General features: G+C 40.4%; 1 protein-coding gene and 1 long non-coding RNA gene across 7 annotated transcripts in view; one reads left to right on the top strand and one right to left on the bottom strand.

Annotated features, from left to right (window-relative positions):
• Nucleotides 1-10,433, bottom strand: part of LOC117516939 — a 777,663-nt gene extending 767,230 nt beyond the window's left edge. The window contains exon 1 of the long non-coding RNA XR_004562586.1: nt 10,416-10,433. This is a non-coding gene — a long non-coding RNA (uncharacterized LOC117516939). The remainder of the gene's footprint in view (nt 1-10,415) is intronic.
• Nucleotides 1-12,415, top strand: part of cadm1a (cell adhesion molecule 1a) — a 1,471,967-nt gene that overhangs the window by 824,476 nt on the left and 635,076 nt on the right. The gene's annotated exons all lie outside the window — the stretch shown is intronic.

Below are 12,415 nucleotides of genomic sequence, written 5' to 3' on the forward strand. Positions count from 1 at the left end.
CCCACATGTTTCCATTACTTTGACTGTTATTTGGATTCTGGTTCAAAGTGCTGAACCCAGCTCTCATCCATGGTCACGAATCACCACATGAAGTTATCTGGATCTGCCTCAAAAAGTTGAAGATTCTCCCTGGACATTTAGAACCTCATGTATTTCTGATCAATCATGAGAATCCTTGGGGCCCATCGTGCTGAAAGTTTAGAGTTCTACCTGGCAGTGGATTGTGTTGTTTACCAGGAAATTCTGTCCTAAGCATTTTGGCCACTTCCTTGTTAAGCAAACCAAATTTTTGGTTGCAATAAAAGGATTAGTACATGGATTAGTTTTGATTGTGTTGAAAGTTTGGTCTCCAAAGTAGAGATCAAACAAGGTCAATATCCATTGGATTCTATGACATGTGACATGTGTCACCCTTTAAGATGATAACTAAGCATGACAGATGGTGCAAACTATTCCTTTTTAGAACCCTATTAACCCAACCAATAATTTGCATCATTTCCTACTGAACCTGGAGCAACTTTAACTTTTGACCCCTGTACAAACTGAAAATGACCTTTCTCACCATGTTTGCTGTTTTTATAACATAACTCCAGAACATTCAGTCATAGATAGTCCAAACTATATCTTTTTGGAATTGTTATGATCAGACAAATAATGTGGGATAGTTTTTAACATGATTGCAGTTTTTATAACATTTTGACCTCTATGTAATTCCTTCCTGGGATGGCTGTAATACATTTATGTGTAGGCGATGGTACACTGAGGCTGGATTCTAAATGCCATTTCATCACCTTTAAGTGATACCAAAAATCTTCTTGGCCTATGGACTTAAGTGTGTCTTGAGCTTCTTTTTAAAAGTTTTGATGGAGTCCACAGATCGTAGATGTGATGTAGTGTATTCCACAGTATGGGATCCACAACCTCAGATGCACAGTCTCCTTTGGTCTTCAGCCTTGACCAAGGTACCACTAACAGGTTCTGGTCCGAGGACCTCAGAGGCCTTCTTGTTATATTGCTGACGTTGACTGATGTACAGTGGCATTTGACCATGCAGAGCTCTAAAAGTCATCCCCAATATTTTTTACTGCAGTCTGAACTGAACTGCAGTGTGAACTGTATGAGCCAATGTAAAGGTGACAGAATGGGTGTCACATGAGACCTCTTAGACAACCCCGTAAGAAGCCTTGCAGCCTGATTTTGGCCTGTTTGTAAGTAATCCAGAGAAGACTTACTGAGGCTAGGAAACAGCAAATTACAGTAGTCGAGACGTGATGAAATGAAAGCATGGATGATAATTCCAACTCAGTTTAAGACAGTTTTTCTTAGATGTTCTTCATTGTTCTGTAAATTGAAGAAGCAAGACTGTGCAAGATGGCTAATGTGAATCAAAACTGATTGCCTGGTCAAATGTAACATCTAGATTTCTGACTGTTATTTGAATTTAAGACAGAGATTTATAGCTCATAATCACTGAGGGAATGAAGTTGCCTGGGGCACAAACAAGAACTTACTTTTTTGCTCTATTAAGTGACAGACAGTTAGCAGCCACCCAGTCCTTTATCACATTAGCACAGTTTTGAAGGGCAGATACCTTAGTGACATTCTGAGGTGCAAATGAGATATGCAGCTGGATATCATCTGCTTAAGTGATGTGAGACAAGTGGGAGCAAATACAATGCAAATAAAATAGGGCCCAGATCTGTTCCTTGGGGGACACTACATGACAGAATGGCAGAAGAAGATTTATATTTAGCTGCAGCAACTGAAAAACTCCTTTTAGAGATCAAGGACAAAAACCAATCCAGGGCTGACCCAGAGATGCCCACCCATGTCCTAAATTTCTCAATCAATACACCGTGATCAACCGTGTCAAAAGCTACAGACAGATCCAAAAGTAGAAGAACAGAATATTCAACTGCATTAAAATATAATTTGAAACTGAATCATTTGTAGAGTGCAAGTGACAGAACCCAGAAAAAGTCTGTCAAGCATGCTGGCAACAAAAGGCAATTTTAAAATCGGTCTGTTTATGATATGTTTAACATACTTACCCTTAGCATCTATATGATAATGGGCATCATTAGCAAGTTATAATTTCTTTATAAAAGCAATCATAATTTTTAATTTTTATCAAACCATGTGTCTTGATAAGATCTTGCAATAATCCATGTTGCATTTGTTTGAATAGTCCACGACCAGAGCTAATCCTCTGGGGGGGGGTCACTGTGCATCAACATCAATCTGACCCTCTGCAGGGAAGAGCACCCCTGACCTTTGATCTGTGGATCTGCAGCTCACCATCATTATGAAAGGAGTTTTGTGGTGTTCTTCTCATAAATGTCACTGTCTTTGATGGACCCTCCTGTGCGTTGATACACCTCCTTCCTCTCACCTAACCCTGCCTATCCAACCACACCATCTTCATCCCTCCTTCTCATCCTCCCTCCGCATCCAGCTATTATTATCCATTCTGGTTTCAGCAGGGTCCCTGTTCTCTGTTCTGTTTTGCTGTTGTTCATGCACAGAGATCTTTAAAGAGTTTTCCAGCCTTTGTATTATTCATATGTTTTCCAGTCTCATCAGAGGAGTGCTTCAACTTTCAGTGTGTGTGTGTGTGTGTGTGTGTGTGTGTGTGTGTGTGTGTGTGTGTGTGTGTGTGTGTGTGTGTGTGTGTGTGTGTGTGTGTGTGTGTGTGTGTGTGTGTGTGTGTGTGTGTGTGTGAGACCAATGTTTCCTTATTCTCAAATTTGGCAATGATGGTATTATTACCACACTGTGTAGCTCAGTGCCTCCTACTACTTTTTCTTCATTTTAAGAACTTTGCTTCTGTTTTTCTGTATATCATTTGGTTACCATGTATATCACTTGGTTACCATGGCAACAAATGTTGCCAGGGTTGCATGTGGATGACATTGAATTCCCAGATGGTCTCTGAGTTGCTTGTAAGAACTTTTGTTCATGCAACAGTTTGTTGACATGCTTCACTGTGGAGATTTGGGAAGCAGACTGTGAAAGACTGCATGAAGCACAAGAGTAAAAAAAAAAAATATATATATATATATATATATATATATATGTATATACACTCAACAAAAATATAAACGCAACACTTTTGGTTTTGCTCCCATTTTGTATGAGATGAACTCAAAGATCTAAAACTTTTTCCACATACACAATATCACCATTTCCCTCAAATATTGTTCACAAACCAGTCTAAATCTGTGATAGTGAGCACTTCTCCTTTGCTGAGATAATCCATCCCACCTCACAGGTGTGCCATATCAAGATGCTGATTAGACACCATGATTAGTGCACAGGTGTGCCTTAGACTGCCCACAATAAAAGGCCACTCTGAAAAGTGCAGTTTTATCACACAGCACAATGCCACAGATGTTGCAAGATTTGAGGGAGCGTGCAATTGGCATGCTGACAGCAGGAATGTCAACCAGAGCTGTTGCTCGTGTATTGAATGTTCATTTCTCTACCATAAGCCGTCTCCAAAGGCGTTTCAGAGAATTTGGCAGTACATCCAACCAGCCTCACAACCGCAGACCACGTGTAACCACACCAGCCCAGGACCTCCACATCCAGCATGTTCACCTCCAAGATTGTCTGAGACCAGCCACTCGGACAGCTGCTGAAACAATCGGTTTGCATAACCAAAGAAGTTCTGCACAAACTGTCAGAAACCATCTCAGGGAAGCTCATCTGCATGCTCGTCATCCTCATCGGGGTCTCGACCTGACTCCAGTTCGTCGTCGTAACCGACTTGAGTGGGCAAATGCTCACATTCGCTGGCGTTTGGCATGTTGGAGAGGTGTTCTCTTCACGGATGAATCCCGGTTCACACTGTTCAGGGCAGATGGCAGACAGCGTGTGTGGCGTCGTGTGGGTGAGCGGTTTTCTGATGTCAATGTTGTGGATCGAGTGGCCCATGGTGGCGGTGGGGTTATGGTATGGGCAGGCATCTGTTATGGACGAAGAACACATCTGCATTTTATTGATGGCATTTTGAATGCACAGAGATACCGTGACGAGATCCTGAGGCCCATTGTTGTGCCATACATCCAAGAACATCACCTCATGTTGCAGCAGGATAATGCACAGCCCCATGTTGCAAGGATCTGTACACAATTCTTGGAAGCTGAAAATGTCCCAGTTCTTGCATGGCCGGCATACTCACCGGACATGTCACCCATTGAGCATGTTTGGGATGCTCTGGACCGGCGTATACGACAGCGTGTACCAGTTCCTGCCAATATCCAGCAACTTCGCACAGCCATTGAAGAGGAGTGGACCAACATTCCACAGGCCACAACTGACAACCTGATCAACTCTATGCAAAGGAGTTGTGTTGCACTGCATGAGGCAAATGGTGGTCACACCAGATACTGACTGTTATCCCCCCCAGTAAAACAAAACTGCACCTTTCAGAGTGGCCTTTTATTGTGGGCAGTCTAAGGCACACCTGTGCACTAATCATGGTGTCTAATCAGCATCTTGGTATGGCACACCTGTGAGGTGGGATGGATTATCTCAGCAAAGGAGAAGTGCTCACTATCACAGATTTAGACTGGTTTGTGAACAATATTTGAGGGAAATGGTGATATTGTGTATGTGGTAAAAGTTTTAGATCTTTGAGTTCATCTCATACAAAATGGGAGCAAAACCAAAAGTGTTGCATTTATATTTTTGTTGAGTGTATATATACTATTGATTATTGCAAACAAAAATGTCATATTTTGTGCAGCTTTTACTTCATAGAATCAAAGGCATCATAGGGCTGGTGCAAACCCTCAGAACATGACTTTCTTCTGGACCCAACCTATAGCAATGAAACAAACGTCTTATCTCTATAGCCCTGTTGGTTGCAGAGATATAGCAGAAAATGTTTTTCATACCATGTTTTTGTTGACCTTGACCTTTTGTCTAATCCTCTCCAAAAATTAATCATCTTGAGGTATCTGCCTATATAATATTCTCATGAAGTTTGGTGACAACCATCCAACCCTTTTTTAACTTGTTTACAGACAGACATTGTGCAGGGTAATGAAGTACTGTCAGATGGTGAGACGTAGTACAGAAAAACAGTTACAAGAAAACATGACACACTAACATCATTAAATCTGAAAACGTCTCACACCAAAAGATAGAAATCAGTCATTTGCTTCTCAGACATATGCAATAAAAACAATGTGATAGTTCATATGTAACACACATGATCGGTTAGTAATCCCTGACAGTGTGGCAGTATGTGAGTACTTGCAAATACAAATGTGATGTCATGCTTTTGCATGACATCACAAAAAGGCAGAGAGATTTGTCTGCCTTTTTGTTTTGTTTCTTGTCTGCCGTTGATGCTGACAGACACATAACTGGCAACATCCTCACAATTTATGGGAGAATAGGTTACAAATCATTAACATTTTTGAAACATTTCTAAAACTTGATATTAAGCCTGAACCTGTGACAGCTTCATTGCAATGTTGATGATTACCCATGGCTAACAACCTGCACATAGATATGATTTAGTATATACCCCAAATATCAGCAGAGTTTTGGCCACATTGGTGAATCATTAAAATGAGCTACAACTCCAAATCCTCAACAAAAAAAGTCTGGACAGTTGGGGGTGGGTGGGGGGGGGGGGGGGGGGGGTAGTGTTTCTTACACTGGCATCTATTTCATTGCATTACATTGTATGAACCAAAAATATTTTATGTTTTGTGCAGTCAACTTCATTTTAAATATACATCAATTCCTGCCTTTAAGACCTGTAACACATTCCAGGAAACTTGGGATTGTATTTACCACTTTGTAATGTTGCCATTCCTTCTCACAACACTTAAGATGTTTTGGGAGTGTGGATAGGAGCAGGACTCAGGACTGCAGGCAGGCAGGCCATTCCAGTATTCATCCCCTGACTTGTTTAAATAAAACTGGCTGTAAAAGTGATCATTTAGATTTTTTAGTAAATGTGATGCATACACATGCATTCCATTATATTGAGTTTCATGTTTTGTTTTGTTTTTAAATACATTATTTCACAGTGATTGGTTTTCATATAATATAAAAATTAATGTGTTGCCTGTGGGGATTCACTGGCTCTAGATTGGGTAGTGTTTATAAAATGGATAGCTGACATTTTTCAAGACTGTTAATGAATTGTGCAAAAAATCGATAATGAGTTGGAATGGTGTGTGATTCCAGAATGGTTTTACAACATTTGACCTCAACAGTTTTTTTTTTTTTTTTAAGAACAACTCAACTTTTTTTATTTCCTGTTAATTATGTAATTTTTAATGTTAATTTACTGTCTTAATGTATTTATAAATTGTTTAAGTTCTTGTTATCATATACACTATTATTATTATTAATATTATTATTAGCATTATTATTATTAGCATTGGTATTATTATTATTATTATTATTATTATTATTATTATTATTATTAGCATTATTATTATCAACATTATTATTACTATTTTATTTTTAATTCTATTTTGTCATTTGATTTTTCCTATTCCTATTTCCTGTTAATTATGTGATTTTTAATGTTAATTTAGTGTCTTAATGTATTTATAAATTGTTTAAGTTCTTGTTATCATATATATATATATATATATATATATTAGCATTATTATTATCAGCATTATTATTACTATTATTTTATTTTTCCTTCTATTTTGTCATTTGATTTTAAAATGGACCACAATGGAAAAGGTGTTTTCATTTTATTGTGTCATCCATGTATTTTTAACATATTTACAATTTTTCGCAAAGCTGGGCGGCGCAGGCCCCTCCTGCTGCAGCTTTCATCCACTTTGCCTCAGTTCGGATGACGGACTGCTTCAAGTTTAGTGCACATAAACAATGTCAAATGTATATGTGTTATCTTTAATTCTGATGTGTGCCATTATTACGGTAAACGAGTAATAATTGTGGATTAATTGTTGTATCTTGTCTGAGCTAATTGGAGTGTAAACATAATTTTGTTGTTGCACTCGTGTAATGACAATGGCAATAAATCTCGTCTCTCTTATCTGTCATCTCTCTCATCTCTCATTTTATTATGTACTTACATTGAACTTGCTGAATAAAATCATGCACGCACGCTTTTAATATATAGATGATTAACCACCCCTGCTGGATTGGTGTGTGAGTCCAGAATGTAAATATCAAAGTCAATTGTTCAGTGTTGTTAGCTAATATGTGTAGCTTCTCTAAAAATATTAATCCTCTCAACATTCCTGTTTTGGTGATGTTCATCCTTGACCCAAAATACATAAGCATATCAAACGGCAAATGCCAACTCTTTTTTTTTTTTTTTTTTTTTTTTGTGTGATCAAAGCTATATGCACGCACACAGAGGCCACTTGGCTATGATCATACAGATATATATTATTGAAAATTCTAGTGTAAGCTTAAAAGTGAACCCACTGTGCTGCAAGGTGCAAAAAAAAAAAAAAAAAAAAGACACACCAATTGTTATATGGGGAGGAATACTTTCTTCTTTGTTGCTGGAATACTTTGTTCTATGTTACATCAAAATTTTATGGAGTCAGAAAAATGAGTCATATAGCTGTAATGTTGAGACAGTGATGATTTTTTTAGTGTGAGGTGCTGTGTGTGTGTGTGTGTGTGTGTGTGTGTGTGTGTGTGTGTGTGTGTGTGTGTGTGTGTGTGTGTGTGTGTGTGTGTGTGTGTGTGTGTGTGTGAGTGTGTGTGTGTGTGAGTGTGTGTGTGTGTGTGTGTGTGTGAGTGTGTGTGTGTGTGTGTGTGTGTGTGTGTGTGTGTGTGTGTGTGTGTGTGCGCGCGCGTGCAGGTGTTTGTTGTAAGCATGAGCAGGAAAGATGCTCAGGCAGAGTGACCTCCTGACGTGAATGTTGAGAGGCTGCAGGTCTTTGTTTTGTGCTATCTGAAGCAGAAGAAAGCACAGGAGGCTGAGTGCAGCGGGAAAAAAACAGAAGACAAAGGCATACCAGAATAGACCCACCACTGACACAAAATCAATAGCCTCCAACACTTTATCACATGGGCTACTCTGACACAGATGCTAAGTAAGCTCTGTGATAGTTCAGCACTGCTGGACGTGATGAAATGTTGAACAGGTGCCTGAGATATGAGGGGCATATGAATGTTTTGTCATTTTAAACAGCTCAAATTGTAGCTGGGTGGTGGTGGCACCCTAAGCAAAGAGTATTGTAGCAGGGCTATTCCACAGGATGCCGCTCTACTACGATCACCTGTGATAAAAAAAAAGTGCAAAAATTGTATGAAACAGTTTAATATGGCTTGCCTCCAAACAGGCTGGCTTATAAAGTGCAGACCTGGCAACCCATCCAAAAACGAAAGAAAGGAGCCTTGGCCAGAAACCATCAAAAGTATTGCTTCAGCTTCAAATTTTTACCCTGATGGACCATGATCAAACACTTTTCATGTCATAGTTGATACGAATACCCAATTTAAATAAGTTTCACCTGATTGAAGCTGTTAAGACTACAAATACCAGGAGTTACCATGTACTATCAACGATTTCTAGAATCTGGATGAAATTTTTGAACAGTTCAACAATTGATTCACGATTTAAAATCTTGTGTCGATGATGGTCGTAACTACAACGTATACCAGGTTTGTTTGAGATTGACAAACACAGATCAAAATGTTACTATGATGCTTCAAAACGTTCCCTGTTTTGCTCTTCAGGATTAAGCGGGAAGGAACAGCGCTCCTTGGAATGTCCCCGTAACAGGTCGTGTAGGCCTTTTCACTTTGGGTAATATGGAATCACACTGTGGTACCAGGGAATCAGATTTGTAGCTCAATGAATTTTTGTGATTTATGTAAATATTCAAACAGTTAACTAAATAATCAAACAGCTTATTAAATTTCAAACTAAAATAACTACAGCAGCCTCAACTTTATCTAAATTTTGGGTTTTTTAGTGCAGCTTAGGGCTAGTGGCCAGCAATCACCGTAGTATTTCTTCTGTTGTTCTTGTTGCGTAATGCTCACAAATTATACTGTATTTGTTGTCTTTCCGATGCTTGATTCTGTTTTTTGTCTCTGTTTGAGGTGCGGCTCCATCTAGAGATGGTAGTGGTGTCTACTTCTGCAACACTCCCATCCGGTGGACCGGCAAAATTTTCTGTATATTTGTTTTGTAAATTGTGTCAGTAGCATGGCCCAAGCAGAGGGTCACCCCGCTGAGTCTGGTCTGCTTGAGGTTTCTTCCTCAAATCATCAGAGGGAGTTTAAACTTAGCACTGTCACCTGTGTGCTTGCTCTGGGGGTTGGTAAGGTTAGACCTTACTTGTGTGAAGCGCTTGGAGGCAAATTTGTTGTGATTTGGTGCTATATAAATGAAAATAAATTGAATTGAGAGTAAAACTCAATGAAGTTGGAAAAAAGTCAGTAAATTGCACTGTAATTGTGCAAGCTGTTGACATTTTATATTTTTAATAATGCATCCATTTGTAATCAGTTTGGTGCAGACATGCTGCTGTGAACACACCTGATTCTTTCAAATCTCAGACGCAACACAGAGTAGGTCTTGATTACTAATTAGCTGCAAGGCCATTTAGGAACACCAGGATCTGTGAGCATGTTTCCCAATCACAAAATCCTACAGGAATCCTATATGTTTTCAGTCAACAGGAATTTAACATTTCTATCAGTTTTTGTTTTTGGAATCTCCCTATCTCGTTGGATTCCTATAGATAACAAAAAAAAAAAGGTTTTTAACAAGAATCCTGTAGGGCAGTTTTGAATAGAAAACGTTTGTGGTATTTTCATTATTAGAAACAATAGTGGCCCTTTTCATGGACACCAGGCCTGGGAACATGTGCTGGTGATGCATGTCACCCCACCCACCAGACCAATTACACCCAGGACCACCTTTGGTCTTGGACAGCAACCACCCAGGTACACAACCGGTCCATCCTTTTACTTGAAAATGATCAGCTTTCTGCTGTAGCCAGGTGAAACATGTGAGCCCCCTTGGACTTTTCTCTTCTCAGCCTCTTCCAGCCCTGAAACATGCCACCATTCCCACATGTCTGAAGGTCTCCACCATCGTCCCCATCTCCAAAAAACCTGCCGTAGACAGCTTGAATTATTACAGACCCATCGGCCTGACATCTGTAATCATGAAGTGCCTGGAGTGATCAGTCTCTCAGCACATCAGAGACTGCCTCCCGCCGTCTCTCAACACCCACAAATTGGCTTACAGGGCAAACTGGTCCACAGAGGACACCATCGCCCTCGCTCTCCACACAGGGCTGAGCCACCTGGAGAACAAGACGATCTATGTGTGGATGCTCTTCATGAACAACAGCTCAGCCTTTAACACCATTGTACAAGACATTCTCATCACCAAACTGCTCAAATTACAGATCCCCCTCCCCACCTGTTACTGGATTAAAAACTTTCTGACCGTCAGCAAGACTTGCCCCCCTCACTCCTTCACACTCACACTCAGCAGTAGTTCCGTTCAAGGCCTCGTTCTGAGCCCTCTACTATATGCCCTGTACACCTATGACTGCTTTCCAACCCATCCAACCAACCACATCATAAAATATGCGGATGATACCACACATTTCTCCATGTAATGTGGAGTTGTGTCAGGAAGGGCATTCAGCGTAAAACTTGTGCTAAAATCAGCATGCAAATCCACCTTGGATCTGCTGTGGCGACCCCAGGTGAAAAACAAAGGAGAAGCCGAAGGGACTTACTTTACCACAGTGGTTGGACTCATCTGTGACAGGGACGATAGAGAAACTGTAGCTCTGGTGCTCAGAGAACAACCTGACCCTAAACATTCATAAGACAAGAGAACTCATCATGGACTTCAGGAATAACAGACAGGACATATATATATATAGTACATATTTCATATTTAAACAATTTTTGTGGTGTATAAGATATCTTGCTTTTCTTTTTTGTAGTGTACAGTAGCTCTGTGGGAGCACCCCCAGTTTTGTTGTAACCTCCTCCCTCCCCGTACAATGACAATAAAGACTATTCTATTATATTCTATGTAGTCCATGAAAAACACCTCATGAATATTCAAACATACACAGTTCACTTACCTTAAGGCCGCCTAACACTTGCACGACTTTGATGCACGTACTTGCATACACATCTTCATGACGATTCCAATCGTCATGATCCCAGCTGGATGCCATGCTTTGTTCTGCTAGATGCCATGCACTGTGTGCTGGATGCTCTGTATATACCAAAAAAAAAAAAAAAGTAACAGATTAATCATTTTCTCTGCAAGTTGTCTGTTGAAAATGGCTCTAATTGCTTCCTGAATCACAGAGGACCGCTCTAGCCAGAGCTGTTCTCGTGTGCTCGCTGAACGACGTGGAGAAAGCATTTGGAGCCGTCTTAAAAGGTAATTATTTGTCATGTTTACATAGTCAAGACTTGGTAAAACAGTTGCATGTTCTTTCCTTCTTGTGTGCAGCTGTAAAAGTATGTTTGTGATATATTTAACATCTTGTTGTAATCGTTCAGATGAGCTACTCTGATGCACCCAGACAGCAAATAGATCTGGGCCGGATGTAGTCCAATATGTGGTACCAATCCTGAAAACAGATCCGGTCCAGACAGTTTTTGCACCCTGGCCCAGATCCGGCACGGCTCCGCTTTACAGTTCTGGAACAGATCCGGACCAGATCTGACCTAGATCTGCAAAAGACCAACCGTTTACAGACCATATCTGGCACGGATCTGGGGCAGATGTGGACGGCATCACAGCACCGTAGCAGGAACAGGTTTTACAGGGGTAAGTTCCGTGGATCCGAGGAAACTGATTTGTATCTATAACACACAGATCAGTGTCCCTGGACTTATGAAACTTGATTGTCGTAAAGAAACAAACAGCTTTGCAATAAGCATTTAAAAAAGCCTCAGTGACGATCACGATTACAGAGTACAGAGTTTACAACCGCTAACGGATAGTTTCTACCGAGTGCAGATAAAATTGCTTATCGTTATGCCCTATGTTCCTGCCATGGTGCTGTGATGCGGACCACGTCTGTCCCAGATCCGTGCCAGATATGGTCTGTAAACGGTTGGTGTTTTGCGGATCCAGTTCAGATCTGGTCCGGATCTGTTCCAGAACTGTAAAGCGTAGCCGTGCTGGATCTGGGCCAGGGTGCAAAAACTGTCTGGACCGGATCTGTTTTCAGAATTGGTACCAGATGTTGGACTACATCCGGCCCGGATCTATTTGCTGTCTGGGCAGTCACTCACACTGTTCAGTTCTTGTTTACTCGACTTGACATGTTGCACGTAATGTTGGCGAGTAGATCGCGCAATGTTGTACGACATTTATGCGTGAAAGATCTTTTGAACATTTCAAAATTGTCGTTGTGCAGTTGCACACACTGGCGCCCCTCTCACATTC

Source organism: Thalassophryne amazonica, chromosome 9 (genome assembly GCF_902500255.1).
Source record: "Thalassophryne amazonica chromosome 9, fThaAma1.1, whole genome shotgun sequence".
Classification (NCBI taxonomy): Eukaryota; Metazoa; Chordata; class Actinopteri; order Batrachoidiformes; family Batrachoididae; genus Thalassophryne; species Thalassophryne amazonica.